Source organism: Dermacentor silvarum, chromosome 1 (assembly GCF_013339745.2).
Source record: "Dermacentor silvarum isolate Dsil-2018 chromosome 1, BIME_Dsil_1.4, whole genome shotgun sequence".
In the NCBI taxonomy this organism is placed as follows: Eukaryota; Metazoa; Arthropoda; class Arachnida; order Ixodida; family Ixodidae; genus Dermacentor; species Dermacentor silvarum.
The window spans coordinates 374,361,568-374,373,762 of NC_051154.1; positions in this window are offsets into that span (position 1 = coordinate 374,361,568).

The following is a 12,195-nucleotide window of genomic DNA, read 5'->3' on the forward strand; positions in this document are numbered from 1 at the left end:
GTGACGACCTTGAACCAGGACGCCTTATTTTGCACGGAGATATGCTGATTTACATTTTAAGCCAGCAAAGGTCGGCATCATTGTACACATTCGGGGACGTCGTGCACATGTTTGCGGAGGGCAAGGGCGAACACCTGCGAAACCTTTTGCCGGAATTCAATGGCCAAGGTAAAGAAATTGCGTTGGCCATACCGGGCTCGTCGACCACATGCGAGAGGTCCTTTTCTTGCCTTCGGCTACTGAAAAATACTTGCGGTCGACGACTGGACAAGCCCGTTTAAACCATCTGGCAATTTTGCACGCCCACAAAGAACTCTCCCGCAAAATCACTTTGAATAAGATTGCCGACGACTTCGTTTCCAGATCAAGTGCCGGAACGAACACTTTTTCAATGATGGTGAAATAATCGCATCAGACGACGAACTGATGTCTTTAATAGGCGAGAGAAAGGCACCAACTTACAAGTCAAATCAAACAACCTGACTTAGAAAACAACGTAAAAAGTTATACAAAGCAACGAAAATGGGGTCCATAAGAGCGCAAGCAGAGTGAGGGCATTTCGGTAAGAAAGGACGCGTGGTTGCGCTATTTGTACAACTCCCTTCTCTATCCTTAGTCTTTGTGTACATTTTCCTTATTAATTTTTATTCGTCATATGCTACATTTGCCGCTTAATAACACAATCCATGCTGTTCCTATATTCGCTATCGAGTGCTTTCGCGCTTCTGAGATATCGCTGTCTTATTTATTTACTTGTCAATATGTTTATTTATTTCGGCGCCTGATAATTTTTACTCTATAATCCTTTATTCTGCCTCCGGAAATTAAATGAAACCAGTGGCATAAGGCATGCTTTCACATGTAATGAAACTATGGCGTTATGGAATCACATTTTACTTATGCTAATAATTCTAGTCATAAGTTGTGTTCAGAAATTCTTATATGTCGTTCAATGTCTATATATGTTATGTTTTATCGTCTCAATAACTGACCTTTCATCAGAAAAAGATTTCTTGATTGTATCTGTTATATGAAAACTTTACAAGGCATTACATTGCTTTTTTATAGATGTCTATTTGTGTGACTTAATACGCACAAAAAACGTATATCTCCCTAACGTGTTTAACTGAATCCACTTGTCGCATGGCTCAACCAAGAGAAGCGAGTCTCTTGGCGGTGCGAGGGGACTCAGGCTGTAAAACTGAATTGTCTCCTACTCGGAGGTGGTCTTGCAAACTCATATAAGCCCGTCACTTCAATGAAGAATCTTTCGAGGTCACATTAGGTTTCCAGTGTAATTGTTATTAACAGTAATATATATATATATATATATATATATATATATATATTACGAGACAGCTGTTAAACGTCGACGGTTTATTATGCAGGCCGCGCACTGAAGAAAATAACGCTGGCCACGATGATGAATATATACAGATGATGAAGATGAAGGGGTACTATAATGCTCACACAATTACCCCCGCGCATTGAAGCGGCCTCCTGGCCGCTGGCTATGGCGGCGAGCGCCGTATGAAAGGCTTTAAACGTGAAACATGTACAATCTCGTGGTATGGAAGCGGCCGTCCAAAGGCGTAACAACGGGAGTGTCAGGATAGTTAAATGGCGAAGTCTGTTCCTGAACAGTGTAGGGCCCGACGAAACGGGACTGAAATTTCTCGCATAAGCCAGGAACACGAACTGGAGTCCACAGCAACACTTTGTCTCCAAGCTAGAAGGAAACGACACGGTGGGATGCATCCTAGCGAGTTTTGCGGTCTTGTTGACTGGCGTCGGTGTTGAGGCGGGCGTGTTGGCGACACTGGGCAATGCGCCTAACAAATTGCTCACAGATTGATGTGGACGAGGGCACGGGGACACCAAAGAAAGAGACGTCGAGTACAGTGATCGGTTGACGACCATACACAAGGAAAAAGGGCGAGTACCCCGTTGTGCGTTGGACGGCCGTGTTGTAAGCGATGGTGACGAATGGGAGAATAACATCCCAATTGGTGTGGTCAGGGTAATGTACATTGAAATCATGTCGGACAGCGTAAGATGAAAGCGCTCTGTGAGGCCATTAGTTTGAGGGTGATAGCTGGAAGTCGTTTTATGGATGGTATTGGACGCACGGAGAACATCGTCGAGAAGTTTAGACAGAATGGTCCGGCCGTGGTCACTCAAATGGATACGTGGGGCTCCGTGTCGTAAAAAGATGGCTTCCAAGAAATAGGATGCAACCTCCGCTGCGGAACCGGAAGGTAGTGTGGCTGTTTCAGCGTACCGTGTCAAGTGGCCTACAGCTGTGACAATCCATCGATTACCGCCACCCGATAAGGGTAGTGATCCATACAGGTCGATACCAACGACTGCGAAAGAAGCTTCAGGACACGGGTCAGGTTGTAGTAGTCCAGCCGGAGGTGAGGTCAGTCGTTTGCGGTGTTGGCAGATCGAACAGGAAGCCACGTATTTTGCTACGCTTGTTGCAAGTCCAGGCCAAGAGAAGGGGCTGCGAATTCGCTCATAGGTTTTATGGAAACCAAAGTGCCCGGAAGTGGGATCGTCGTGAAAGGTCTCCAGTATCTGGGCCCGAAGTGATCGGGGAACTACAGGAACCCAACGGTGTCCTTCGGGATGAAACACGTTCCGGTATAGCACCGAATTTTCGATCTTGAAGTTCTTCAACTGCCGACGGAATCGAGCATTAGGTGTGCGAGAGGATCCCCGAATACGTTCCATAACGGAGTGGCAGTAGGAGTCACTACGTTGGCGAGTTGCAAACGTATGAGAATGGCTGGGTGGGAGCCGGTCGAGAGCTGCGAGTGAAGGAAATGCAGGAGACACGTCCGGCGGGTTGCTCATGGAAGGTGGTAAGCAGGCAGTGTTTGAAGACAGTGGTAGAGGACAACGAGAGAGAGCATCGGCATCCTGGTGTTTCTTTCCAGACTTGTAGGTGACGTCGACGTCTTATTCTTGTAAACGAAGTATTCAACGGCCAAGACGTCCCGTTAGATTTTTTAGCGTCGCCAACCAGCACAATGCGTGGTGATAAGTAGCGACCATAAAGTGGCGGCCGTGCAGATAAGGCCGGCATTTTTGGACGGACCAAACAACGGCAAGACATTCTTGCTCGGTAATCGTATAATTTTTCTCTGCAGCTGTTAGCGTGCGACTTGCGTATGCGACCACACGTTCTTCGGAAGTTTGCTCACGTTGCAGAAGAACAGCGCCGATACCATGGCCGCTGGCGTCAGTATGTAGAAGAGTGGGTGCGGTGTTGTCGAAATAACAAAGCACAGGTTCGGACGTGAGGGCACGCTTGAGGGCGTCAAAAGCAGTTTGGCATTCCTCTAACCATACGTAGGGAGCTCCAGAAGGAAGTAGTTGATGTAGCGGCGCCGTAATGGCGGCAAAGTAACGTATGAAGCGCCGGAAATAGGAAGCTAGGCCAAGGACGCTACGCAAGTCTTTGGCGCGTTGAGGCCTGGGGAAGCGCCAAACAGCGGTAATCTTATCGGTTCAGGTCGAATGCCCTCCTTGCTGACAAGGTGTCCGAGTACTTTAATGGTTTTGCTGGCGAAGTGGCACTTTTTTGTATTGAGCTGAAGGCCAGCAGCAGAGAGGCATGTCAAGACTTCGTCGAGGCGCTGCAAGTGCTGATGGAAGGTCGACGAAAATATGACGATGTCGTCAAGGTAGCATAAGAAGTCTTCCACTTTATGCCCCGTAGTACAGTGTCAATCATCCGCTCAAATGTGGCGGGACCATTACACAGGCCGAAAGGCATTACGTTAAATTCGTAAAGTTCATCGGGTGTGGCAAAAGCAGTTTTTTCCTTGTCTGCTTCGTGCATGGGGATCTGCCAGTATCCGGAGCATAGATCAAGGCTGGTGAAATACTCCGCGCCTTGTAATGAATCTAACGCATCATCGATTCGGGGCAGTGGATATACATCTTTGCGGGTTATTTTGTTCAAGGAATGGTAGTCTACGCAAAATCGCACTGAGCCGTCTTACGCACCAAAACGACAGGTGACGACCAAGGGCTTGAGGAAGGGCGGATGATGCTTCGTTTCAGCATGTCGGCAACGTGGGTATCGATGATATGGCGTTCGGCGGAAGAAATGCGATATGGCCGCCGGCGCACGATGGAAGTTCCATCTGTGTGTATGCGATGAGCCGTTGCAGAAGTCTGACCCAGAAGAGGAGAGTGCACGTCGAAGGAGTTTTTATGCTTGGATAACAACGCCAGTAACTCCTCCTTCTGCTGTGGCGTTAGATCAGTGCTGATTGCACTAGCGAGAACAGAAGCAGGAACCGTATCTATAGCTGTGGGTGCTTGTGAAGCAGCAGTAGTCGAGGTAAGTACAGAGACAGGCTGCGTGTCCAAGAGGCAAATTGTAAATTATGGGGTTTTACGTGCCAAAACCAGTTCTGATCATGAGGCACGCCGTAGTAGGGGACTCCGGAAATTTGGACCACCTGGGGTTCTTTAACGTGCACCTAAATCTAAGTACACGGGTGTTTTCGCATTTCGCCCCCATCGAAATGTGGCCGCCGTGGCCGGGATTCGATCCCGCGACCTCGTGCTCAGCAGCCCAACACCATAGCCACTGAGCAACCACGGCGGGTCAAGAGGCAAATTACAACAGCGCCTTTAAGAAGAAGTACTGGCTCAGTGTTTGTGTTGAGTACAGCCAAAGTGGCCGTGCGTTGGTGAAGCGAACAAGGCTAGGTGCCAGAGCAATCCCTTTGGATAGGCTTCGAGCTGATGGTACAACTAAAACGTCACCGTCGGCGATGTCAGAGTTAACTACAAGAAGTTGTTCGCGGCCAGGAGGCACCATACAATTGTCAGCAGTTCGTAAGCGAAGCCGCGGTTCGGGCACGTCGTCAGAATTGTCGGTCTCGGTTAAGTTAACGAGGCGTTGACGGCACGAAATGAAAGCAGATACCGAAGAGAGAAAGTCCCACCCTAGTATAAGCATGTGAGCACAGGAAGTCAACACTGCGAACTGGATATGGTGGTGAATCCCGTCAATCGAAACTCGAACGGTGCATTGCGCCGATGGCCGAACCACAACATTATTTGCGCCACGTAGAATAGCTCCATTGTAAGGTGTAGTAAACTTGCGTAGACCAAAGCACAAGTCAGCGTGAATAATAGAAATAGCTGTGCCCGTATCAATCAATGCTGGAACTGGTACACCTTCTACACACACTAATAAAGTATTGGCCAGGCACATTGGAGGAATTGTAGTCTGTGCGGGCCATGTAGCTTTCCCTCCAAAAACTGCACCATCTAGTTTTCCGATCGGTAGACAGGAGTGCGCGAGGCAGGTAGCAGAGGTGATGTCGAGCATCGGAGAGGGGAAGGCGAGGGGAAGGCGAGCGGCGGCACCCTGGACGGTAGTTGCGAGGCGCTTCGGGATTTGGAGGCGGAGTAAGTGAGCGTGGGGAAAGCCGGCGCTGGTAGAGACTTGGAGGAAGGAACGGGTCTCTCTCGTAAACATCGTAACCATGGCGTTCGTCCTGTTGTCGTCTTCTACAAAAGCGCGCTATGTGCCCGCGAATACCGGAATAATAACAAATAGGGCGGGGCGTAGGCCGGGTAGGGTAAAATGCTGTGGCAGGTGCACGAGGTGCCAGAGTCGCCGGATAGTTGGGAGTAGCAGGAGCAGGAGACGTTGTCTGAACGAACGTTGGTTGTATAGCCGCCACCTGAGCATACGAGATCGACGGCGAAGGAGGGGCACATTCCACAGTGCAGGTCATGGAGGACAGCTCCTCTTTGATGATGCCGCGCAGGCCAGGAACCGAAGATTGCGGCTGAAGAACAGGAGCACTGAGCAGGCCATACACTTGGAGCTCTTCGCGTATGAGAGCCTGAATCAGGACACGCAGATATCCGAGGAAGGAGGCGTGTCACAGGCGACAGGTTGTAAACGGATGGCCTGCAGGGCGTCCAGATGCTAGGAAGTCGCGATAACATCGTTAACGGTATTGGGATTCTTGATGTCCAGTGCGTTGAACGCGACGATGGCAATGCCCTTGAGTATATGACGAGCACGATCTGATTCAGTCATGGCTGCGTCAACACAGCCACAAAGGGCGAGGACGTCCTCGATATAATAGGTGTATGTTTCCCCGGGAAGTTGCATGCGTGCATCAAGCTTTTTCTTAGCGACCTCAGAGCGGACGTTTGGGGCGCCGAATATTTGCCGAAGCTGGTGTCTGAATGCCGCCCAGTCAGGCAAGGAAGTCTCATGGTTAAGAAACCAAGTCCTGGAAACGTCAGTGAGGTAGAATGCGACGTTCCGAAGCTTGTGAAAATCATCCCACCGGTTAGACTCACTCACTCGGTCATAATCGTCCAGCCAGTCGTCAGCGTCTTCACTAGGAAGGCCAACGAACATGGTGGGATCGCGCTGCCACGTGCTGACGGTCTATGAAGGAACGGCTGGTGGGGCAGAGACGGTGACGCTGGGGGCTCCTGGTGGATCTTCTTGGGGCATGGTGGCGGAAAGGCGGAGCAAGCGGTCACCTGAACGAAGCTCCAGGGAAACTCGAAGTCGTAGAGGACCAAGGGATTGAGAGCAGCCTCCACCACTTTCGAGACAGCTGTCCAACCTCGACGGCTTATTATGCAGGCCGCGCGCTGAAGAGAATGACGCTGGCCATGATGATGAATATATACAGGTGGAGAAGATGAAGGGGTAATATAATGCTCACAATATATATACATATATACAGGGTGTCCCAGCTATCATGCAGCACGATTAAAAAAAGAGGAATGGCGTTACACGAAGCAAACCTAGTGCGTATTGTTTCCAGTACAGTGGAGTAGCCGCCAGTAATTTTTTCTTTACTGAGATTTAATTAGGTAATTGTAATTAATTATATAACTCGATAAGTAATGTCCTAATTATCAAAGTGTCAATGAGAAAGTTGTAGAGCGACATGAAAAACTCCCGATACAGCTATCTGTTGCTCAATACGCGCTACATAAATGTGTTTTTCCGAGTGTGAAAGACGCCCGCGAGTACACGCAGAATTGCGGCGCGACTGGCTGCTCGAGGCACTTTGCGTGTATTCACGGGATTCTTTCACGCTCGGAAAAATACATTTATCTAGCACGTATTGAGCAACAGAAAGCTGTATCGGGAGTTTTTCAGGTTGCTCTAGAACTTTCTCATTCACACTTTGATAATAGGACCGTACTTCTCGAGTTAGATAATTAATTACGACTACCTTATTAAATCTCAGTAACGAAAAAATTACTGGCGGCTACTCCACCATACTGGAAACAATATGCACTGAGTTTGCTTCGCGTAAAGCCGTTCCTCTTTTTTTAAATCGTGCTGCAGGATAGCTGGGGCATCCTGTATATATATATATATATATATATATATATATATATATATATATATATATATTGTGAGCGCTAACTGTGCAGTTCATCATCGTCTTCAAGTGTATATACCCATCCTCATAATCATCATCATTTTGTCGGGTTGGTGTTCGTGGGCTGTCTCGCGCTGTGTGACAATAGAAGAGCTCTGCCTTCGTCCTAAGAAGTGTCGATTTGCGAGCCGCAGCATCGAAGTATTAGGTCACGTGGTCAGCAAGCACGGCATTGATCCAGATCCCGACACGATCGCTGGTGTACAGCATTTCCCAACAGAAACCACACCTAAACCCTTCGCAGCTTTCTCGGATTAGCATCGTACTTCCGCCGCTTTGTCCGTGGCTTCGCGACTATCGCAGCTCCTCTTCATAAACTCCTGACCACGACCATACCCTTTACCTGGACGGATGAATGTGAAGCCGCCTTTCAGACCCTCAAGCGATGCCTCACATCAGGACCTGTGCTTCGTCACTTTGATCCCACAGCCTCTACTGTCCTCCACACTGACGCAAGTGGGCATGGAATAGGCGCTGTCCTGCTTCAGCGGAACCACGCGTCTGAAGAGCAAGTCGTGGCCTACGCTATTCGTACTCTTTCTCCTGCTGAGCGAAACTATACTATCACCGAACAAGAATGCCTCGCCATCGTATGGTCCATACAAAAGTTTCGCCCCTATTTATATGGCCGCCAATTCACAATTGTGACTGACCACCATGCTCTGTGTTGGTTGTACTCCCTGAAGAATCTGTCCGGACGCCTCGGCCGTTGGGTTCTGCGTTTGCAGGAGTACGAGTACACTGTCACATATAGGTCTGGCAGGCAACATCAAGATGCTGACGCTTTATCTCGTTGCCCGCTGTCACCAAATGCCCCTGTCTCACCTTCCCTCCGTTCGGCACCGCCCAGCCAACCGACCACAACCATGGCCCTGGTACGGTTCGTGACCTCGGTCGACATTCTGTCCTCAGAAGACCTCGCCTCCCTCCAACGTGCAGATACGTACTGCCGCACAATTATCGACCGGCTCACTGGCTTATCCCGTCCTCCCAACAGCCGCTTAAGACGACAACTGGCACGGTTCAAACATCATGATGGCTCATTATTTCGGCAAGTTTACCACCCTACCGGACACCGATGGGTCGCAGTCGTCCCTCGCTCACTGCGACTGCAAATTTTACAAGCTTTTCACGACGACGCAACGGCTGGCCACTTAGGATTTCATAAAACCTACGACCGCACTAAGACTCGCTGTTTCTGGCCTGGCCTGTCTACTAGTGTTGCCAAGTACGTCAGTTCGTGTGCGTCATGCCAACATCGAAAACGTTCGACCTCTCTTCCCGCCGGCCCTTTACAACCATTGCCGTGCCCGTCCGTTCCCTTTGAATTCGTGGGCATCGACTTATACGGACCCCTTCCTCTTACACCCGCGGGTCACTGCTGGATTATCACTGCCGTGGACCATCTCACTCGCTACGCTGAGACGGCAGCTCTTCCTTCTGGTGCAGCCTCTAAGGTCGCCGAGTTTGTCCTGCAAGCCATTATCTTGCGCCATGGTGCGCCTCGCGTTCTTCTAAGTGACCGTGGCAAGACATTTCTTTCCCATGTTCTTGCTGAAGTCCTGCAAGCCTAAAACACCATCCATAAGACCACCTCTGCGTACCATCCCCAGACCAATGGTCTTATATATACCGAGCGTTTCCATCGAACTCTGTTCGACATGATCTCCATGTACGTGAAACCCGACCACACAAACTGGGACACTATACTTCCTTTCGTCACGTTTGCATATAATACTACCGTTCAACGCACAACACACTACAGCCCCCTTTTCCTCGTGTACGGCCGTGCACCGTCTTTTGTTTTCGACACCACCTTTCTCTCTACGCCTTCTGTTCGATCCACATCTCTACCAGAGAAGTTCGCCGCCCGCGTCGCCCACTGCCGCGAAATTGTGCGCGCCCACACCGCGACTATTCAGGACAAGAGGAAAGTCCGTTGTGATGCGACCCGTCGTGTCATTTCGTTCCGACCAGGCGACGAAGTGCTCCTGTGGACACCTGTTCGAGTGCGAGGGCTCTGTGAAAAATTTCTTCACAGGTATCGCGGCCCATATACCGTGCTTGAAAGAACATCTGCCGTGAACTATCGCGCAGCTCCTGTTACCTCGGTTACTGACCGCCGTTGCCGCAGCACTGAAATTGTTCACGTCTCTCGCCTGAAGCCGTATCTTCGGCGTTCCGACCGTTTCTGACTCGCTGCCTTACTGGCCGCTTTCGTGAGGGGGGGAAGTTAGTGTGAGCGCTAACTGTGCAGTTCATCATCGTCTTCATGTGTATATACCCATCCTCATAATCATCATCATTTTGTCGGGTGGGTGTTCGTGGGCTGTCTTGCGCTGTGTGACAATAGAAGAGCTCTGCCTTCGTCCCGGGCGTCGTCTCACAATATATATATATATATATATATATATATATATACATACATGGGTGGGGTTCGAAAAGCTGATGAGGCCCCAGCCCCCCCCCCCTCCCCCTCGCACAAATGAAAACTTTCCGCCTATGGTGGCAATCAAGAACACAGCAGTATTGCGTGCCACCTTTCCTGGCTGGTGAGGTCGCGGTCGCCGTCGCGAAAAGACCGCGCGCGATCGCTCGCGCCGTAGAGAACACGGGAACGCGCTGGCCCAGCCACGACTTTCGACACTTCCATCCTTCCACCAGGGGAGCAATCGGCACTGTTGGCATGCCGGCAAACTTTAGGTTGCCTTGTCTATGGCTGAATGCTACGAAGTGTAGAACTGGTGAACCTGCACGAGCTTGTGCTTGCACATTTGGAGGTGCTTAGGTTTGGGTTGGTTTCAGCACTAACTAAACAAACCATGCACATTGCTCAGTGCTTGAATATATTTGTGAGCATTATCCAGATTCTGTAGTGACTTTCTGAATGTTTTTTCATGCAATACCCTGCCAGCCACAAATATGAGGCTGTGTGACAGAACTGTTTCCGGTCTGAACTTTTTTAATGAAGTAAAAGCTGTATTACATGCATCTAAGCGACACGAGTCACGGAAAAATTGTAAGAATTCCCACTCTACAGTCTGAGTCTTCGCAATGAATCGAGTGGTTTTCTCATAAACTGCCAAAAACTCAAATGTGTTGTAAGCGCCATGCGGTTCTTCAGATATTTTAATTCAAACTGATAATGGTGTGAAATATGGCCACAGATTATACGAAATCTGCCGTGGTTGCTCAGTGATTATTGTGCTGAGCTGCTGAGCACGAGGTCGCGGGATCGAATCCCGACCATGGTGGCTGCATTTCGATGGGGACGAAATACAGAGAACACCTGTGTACTTACATTTAGGTGCCCATTAAAGAACCCCCTGTGGTCCAAATTTATTTTTCAATACCGCTAGTCTCTTCCGAGACCATAGCAGGTGGGCGTACAGATTGTACATACAGGTGGAATAATACATCAGCACCACACGGCAAAACAGAAACAGGAATCCAATGCAATGACAGTCATCACAAAAGTATAAGATTAAAAGGTATCCAAATAAGTTTGCTGAATGATAATTAGGAAGGAACACCGAGCTGAAATTCTATCGACAACACATTTGTACCACACATAGCTTATACACACTTATAATAGAAATAATATTGAAAGCACACATTTTTATCCTCAGATAACACAAAGTAACCAAAAGCAACAGATAACAGAAATTATACATGAAATGGAATGGTACACAGGCAAATAACAGCAAACTTCAAAACACTCCGTAGTGAGCGCTTGGCCACTAATATGAATCTTCCAATGATGGTGAAATGCCTCTGGGGCTGAGAGCGCTACTGCATTACCAGATGATACTTGTTATTTTTTAGGCAAAGTCCGATAATGAGTTCGCATTAGTAACTAAGTGATCTAAACAATTCCAATCCCTGATAGCAAGTGGGAAAAAAGAATGCTTGAAAGTGTCATTGTGGTAAGACTACTGTCAGTGTGTGTGAACGTTTGTACCGGGTCACGCGGGATTCTGATGGATGAATGTACAATGATATGTCAATTTTGTAATAGTTGTGAAGTAGCTGAAAATAAATTTCAGGCGCGCTTGTTTTGCTCTAATCCCCTGTGTTTGGAGGCCAGAACTTGTTAACATATTTGTGGGAGAATCAGTGCGCTTATATTTGTCGCAGATGAATCTTGCAGCCTTTCTCTGTACATTTTCTAGTTTTTTGATGCTATTGACTGTACAAGGAAACCGTGCTGTGTTAGCGTATTCTAATACCGGTCTAACACGGGTAGTATAGGCTAGAAGCTTGGTAGATTGAGGACCAGTCGGAGGCATCTGCGAAGGTAAAACAGCTTGCGCAGAGCAACTGAAGTAATATTAGAAATATGTGCATCCCATTTTAGGTTTGACGCAATCGTGACACCTAAATAATTTTGTTCATTCACTTTTTGAAGCCTAGTGCCTTTAATGCTGTAATCATATTTCATAACTTCTTTCTTTAGGGTTATCATCATACATACTGTTTTTTGGGGGTTCATCGACATTTGCCACATGTCACACCAGTTGGAGAGATGGTTTAAGGAATCAGTTAGTGCAAGGTGATCTGAATGACTGTTAATCTTTTTGTAAATAATGCAGTCATCAGCGAAGAGCCTAATGTTGCAAGATATATTGTCTGTGATATCATTAATAAAAATAAGAAATAACAAAGGCCCCAGAATGGAGCCTTGTGGTACTCCGGGCGTGACAGGCAGGGTTTGTGTTGGTACTTGCTCAAACGG